Source organism: Astyanax mexicanus, unplaced genomic scaffold (assembly GCF_023375975.1).
Source record: "Astyanax mexicanus isolate ESR-SI-001 unplaced genomic scaffold, AstMex3_surface scaffold_31, whole genome shotgun sequence".
NCBI classification, from domain to species: Eukaryota; Metazoa; Chordata; class Actinopteri; order Characiformes; family Acestrorhamphidae; genus Astyanax; species Astyanax mexicanus.
This window is the reverse complement of record NW_026040041.1, coordinates 5,390,193-5,396,248: the sequence shown is the minus strand read 5'-3', so window position 1 is coordinate 5,396,248 and position 6,056 is coordinate 5,390,193.

The window sequence follows — 6,056 nt, the reverse complement described above, 5'->3', positions numbered from 1 at the left end:
ATATTACACTGAGAATACATTGCCTGTTCTGGGTATTTCCAGTTGCCCGAACTCCAGATTATCAAATAGTCTGTTGAATCAGACACCACATTATGAAAATATAACTAGTATACTGTGAATAGCCTAAAGAACTTAACATTTAATGTACAGTTTTTTTTTTTATTATGAGCCTCTGAACTTGGCATTTGAGAAGATTAAAGAAGAATAAATTGCCTGTTCTGCATATTTCCAGATGCCCTAAATCCAGATTCTCAAATAGTCTGTTGAATCAGACACCACATCATGAAAATATACCTATTAAACTGTGAATAGCCTAAATAACTAAAAATATTACTGTACAGTTTTTTTATAATGAGCCTCTGAACTTGGCATTTGAGAAGATTAAAGAAGAATAAATTGCCTGTTCTGCATGTTTCCAGATGCCCTAAATCCAGATTCTCGAATAGTCTATTGAATCAGACACCATATTATGAAAATATACCTATTAAACTGTGAATAGCCTAAATAACAAAAAATATTACTGTACAGTTTTTTTTTTATAATGAGCCTCTGAACTTGGCATTTGAGAAGATTAAAGAAGAATAAATTGCCTGTTCTGCATATTTCCAGATGCCCTAAATCCAGATTCTCAAATAGTCTGTTGAATCAGACACCACATTATGAAAATATACCTATTAAACTGTGAATAGCCTAAATAACTAAAAATATTACTGTACAGTTTTTTTATAATGAGCCTCTGAACTTGGTATTTGAGAAGATTAAAGAAGAATAAATTGCCTGTTCTGCATGTTTCCAGATGCCCTAAATTCAGATTCTCGAATAGTCTATTGAATCAGACACCACATTATGAAAATATACCTATTAAACTGTGAATAGCCTAAATAACAAAAAATATTACTGTACAGTTTTTTTTTTATAATGAGCCTCTGAACTTGGCATTTGAGAAGATTAAAGAAGAATAAATTGCCTGTTCTGCATGTTTCCAGATGCCCTAAATCCAGATTCTCAAATAGTCTGTTGAATCAGACACCACATTATGAAAATATACCTATTAGACTGTGATTAGCCTAAAGAGCTAAAAATATTACTGTACAGTTTTTTTTATTATGACCCTGTGAACTTGGCATTTGAGAAGATTAAAGAAGAATAAATTGCCTGTTCTGCATGTCCCAGACTCTCCACGGCTCAGTAGAGGGGAGGAGACTATTGAAGTGAGTGTTAAAGTGAATGTAGTTCACTTCCTAGGGTCCCTAAGTAGTGCACCACTTTTATTTGGCCAACACAGGGGTATATAACCATAGTATGGAAGCCCATTCCCGCCACCTAAAAAATAAAAATACTCCAGCAATTTTTTTTTATTATTTTAAGTAAATTGCTATCTCAATATTTTGAGATACTATCTCAATATTTTGAGATACTAAGTCAATATTTTGAGATACTATCTCAATATTTTGAGATACTAAGTCAATATTTTGAGATACTAAGTCAATATTTTGAGATACTATCTCAATATTTTGAGATACTAAGTCAATATTTTGAGATACTAAGTCAATATTTTGAGATACCTTAAATGCTGGCTGAATATACATGCGGCCACCTGTAGATAATGACCTGGGAATTAGGCCAAAAGTGAGAGCAATAACGTTTTAATTCATATTTAATTTTATTTACATTATATTTCACTCAGAGTTAAACTCTGTCCCTCGCATTGTGTTCTCCCCTTTATTCAGAGCGTTTGCACAGCACTTTGCTTACATGCTGTTTTTTACTGTTAAAATGCGCCATCTACAGGCGGCCGCATGAATGTTCAGCCAGCATTTAAGGTGGAATGGAAATCTGAATAAGACACTGGCGAATAAGAAGCTAACTTCAGCCTCGTCCAAGATCCGGAGGCTTATTTTGATATTGTGTGATTCCTCTAAAAGTTCCAATATTTCATGATTTGTGAATCCACGTCTGAAGTAGTCCTCAATGATGGTATCCATTTTGCATCTTTGTCTCACCTGCTTCTGTCTCTGTACAGCCTACTAGTATCTCAAAATATTGAGATAGTATCTCAAAATATTGACTTAGTATCTCAAAATATTGACTTAGTATCTCAAAATATTGAGATAGTATCTCAAAATATTGACTTAGTACCTCACAATATTGACTTAGTATCTCAAAATATTGAGATAGTATCTCAAAATATTGACTTAGTATCTCAAAATATTGACTTAGTATCTCAAAATATTGACTTAGTATCTCAAAATATTGAGATAGCAGTTTACTTAATAATAATAAAAAAACATTTTGCTGGATTATTTATTTTTTTTAGGTGGCGGGAATGGGCTTCCATACCATAGACATCTTACACATTGACGCTGCATAGCCCGCCTCCTGGCTTGCGTGTCAACGCGGCCGCCATATTGGATGGGTCTCTCATGCTCATGCGCCCCCAGTATGCCACATCAATGTCAAAAGTCGGGGGTGCAAAAATACCAGGTGAAAAAAAATTAACCAGCCTGTTTTAACATTCTGCGTGTGTAAATGAACTTCTCGTGAGCACAAATGTGAAACTAGCAAGCAACAAATAGTGAATGGTGTGCGTGCTTTAGAAAATGTTGCTCTTGAGCTTCATTTTTCTCCTCTCGGATGCTTTTTTGTTCGGGCGGTGTGTGAATTAGCTGCAGCAGTAGTTTGTGCTCGACTGAGTTTTTTGTGCTCGAGTTTTGAAAGGGGTGGTTTTGAGAGTTTGGGGGCGGGGTCAGGGTCACCTCCCTCAGCGAACGCTATTGGCTGATATCTCCAGGTTTCGTGATGGACCGCCTACCTCCACGAGCCGCAGGAGAACAGAAAAAGGGACGGCAGGAGAGTTAGCTAACTGGCTATGCTAACATTCAAACAACCCGCTCGCCGGCTTTGTCTACCTGGGTTTAGTGCCAAAAAATTTTTAAAAATCAGTGTAAATATTTCTTTATTTGCTCCATTACAAATGATTCTATCAATATTTAGTGCAATGGTGTTCCTTACCTCCAGCAGGTAATACTTTAATTAGGATAATTCACTCGTTTTTCATAAAAAAATAAAAAAATACATGTTCATGTTTTTTTTAGATTTTACTACTTTATTACTTTTAAAAGACCTATAGACCTATAAAACACAATAGTTTTACACAACATTCACACATAACATTACAATTTAGTTTTAGTTTTAGCAAAGGCTGGTTATGAATTTGTAAGATGAAACATTTTCATATTATATGTTGATTACACTGATTAAGGTCAGCAGAAAAAGTTTTATAATGAAATAAAATACTTTTAACTATTTTTTCCTAAATCTTTAAACTTTAAAACGTCAGTTTGACCCGTAATATAATAGGAGGGTTAAATAGGCAGAGAAACAGACTGAGAAATCATGGAAAGAATGCATGTTAGTTCCTGATCAATGATAATGTCATTGTGTACTTTTTGCTTTTTTTCACAGTTTTTCTTTTCTCTTTTTTCCCCTCATCCCTTAATATGTGAAATTGACATGTGGTGTCACCCCTGATCCTTGCAGGGTAAAGACTACCCTCCTTTTTGATTTTTGATTTGCAAACCTGATCATCACTCCATCACACTTTCACACAGACGGTGAGAGCAGATCACATGTTGTATGTTCTTATTTAATTCATCCACAGCAGTTTTTGTTCAATAGCACAGCCTCAGCACTAGAGATTGATCATAGCATTGTGATCATTTCTGAAACAATAAAGAAAATAATATGATGATAATAACAGTATTTTGTATTAAAAGCAGTCTATGAAGCTATGAATCATTTTTGTTCATGTTTGAAGTTTATATGCATGCTCTAAATATTCTGCATCCTCATATCGTGGTACGTGTTTAGTTACATTTCTGCATTTTTATGTTACATTACATTTTTATTACATTATTATTTTATTAAAAAATAAAAATTATTGGCTGAATACTGAATGGAACAGCGCCTAAATCGGACCTCACATTTCTATGACGTGAATGTGTGGGTTCTGTAGGGGTTGGGCTCGCTCTAGTAAGTAGTAGTAGGTAGTAAACAGACCCAAGTGCAGGACAGTAGACCTCAAAGCAGGTAAACTCAAGAATAAAACACAATTGAACACAAATAGGGAAGTTGGTAAGAAAAGCAACTCAAAAGGAGTTGATTTTAAGAATGGGTTGACAAATAAAAAAAAGCACATTGGATAAACAAAAGAACGCCAGGGGAGGACTGGCTGCCCCTTATAAACTGGGGTAAACGTAAATAAAACCTTCCCAAACTAAACTATGAAGTTTATAGGTGCTTTTAGAAACTTAGGGAGTGATCCCCTTTCTAACATGGAAGTGTGGAAGCTTCTAAGAGTAGTGAGAGAGAGAGGGAACGCCACTCAAACTCTCAGACAAAGAAAAGGAAAAGAGGAAGCTCGGGAACAATCTAGAGAAAGAAAGTTAGAAGGCTTGGCCACTCTAACTCTTCAGCAGACAGGAAAGTTAATTAAAAAAAAACAGCTCAGGCAACGGGCATAGATTCACTCTGAAAGGTTCAAAGATCCAGCACTGTGTGACTGAATCCCAGAGCTTAAATAGCTCTTACACAGGTGCATTGTGTTGAGCTTAATTAGGTGCTGGTGTTGCTCGAGGCCCCCCTCTGGTGGCCGGAGGGGGCCTTGACCGGGTGCCAACCCTTACAGGTTCACCTGAAACATTTCATTACAGAGAGTGTACAAAAATCCTGTTAAAATGAATGATGTGCAGCAAATATGTAATATAAATCATCCAAAAAGGTTTTTTTTCATTCTGTTTAAATATAAATCTCTGCTATCTCTCTTGCACAAATGTACCTCATAATGAACTTGTGATGATCATGTTACTCATCATAAATAACATATTTAATATTTTATTAAATCTCTAATATTGTACATTTATTAACTACATAAAGAAAACATGTTATTGTCGGTAGTAGTAGTAGTAGTAGTAGTAGTAGTAGTAGTAGCAGTAGTAGTAGTAGTAGTAGCAGTAGTAGTAGTAGTAGCAGTAGTAGTAGTAGTAGTAGTAGTAGCAGTAGTAGTAGTAGTAGTAGCAGTAGTAGTAGTAGTAGTAGTAGTAGTAGTAGCAGTAGTAGTAGTAGTAGCAGTAGTAGTAGAAGTAGTAGTAGTAGTAGCAGTAGTAGTAGTAGTAGTAGCAGTAGTAGTAGTAGCAGTAGTAGTAGTAGTAGTAGTAGCAGTAGTAGTAGTAGTAGCAGTAGTAGTAGTAGTAGTAGTAGTAGTAGTAGTAGTAGTAGTAGTAGTAGCAGTAGTAGTAGTAGTAGCAGCAGCAGTGGTAGTAGTAGTAGTAGTAGCAGTAGTAGTAGTAGTAGTAGTAGTAGTAGTAGCAGTAGGAATAGTAGTAGTAGTAGTAGTAGTAGCAGTAGTAGTAGTAGTAGTAGCAGTAGTAGTAGTAGCAGTAGTAGTAGTAGTAGTAGCAGTAGTAGTAGTAGTAGTAGTAGTAACATGGCTGTCCATCATATCCCTGTAGTTTTAAACAACATTAGAGCAGTGTTGGGCACATTACTTTGAAAAAGTAATTAGTTATAGTTACTCGTTACTTCTCCAAAAAAGTAATTGAGTTACTAACGGAGTTACTCCACTATAAAAGTAATTAGTTACCAGTAAAAGTAACTATCGCGTTACTTTTTATTATTCGCCCGTCAAAAAAAGAAAATCAATTATGCATTTACTATTATTATTAGAAAAATAACAAACGAAAATAAACCCAAAATGTTGACAAAAATATAGTCTAACGAATTTCAAAAAAACAAAACGAAATTCTCCACACAACCAAAGAAAATTACTAAAACTTGTAATACTGAAAAACATGAAAAACGCGTCTGGGGATGAAATTAAACAAACCAAGCCACACTCAAAGGAAATATGTATATATAAACAAAACAAAATAATGGACAAAAACAACAATTTAATGCCCGTTAAAATGGTATTAATATAACAGCTTCACCAAAAGGGAATAGAGCTTAGATCATGCCCAAAAAATCCGACCCAGCCGGAGCCCGTGCACGTTCTGCCC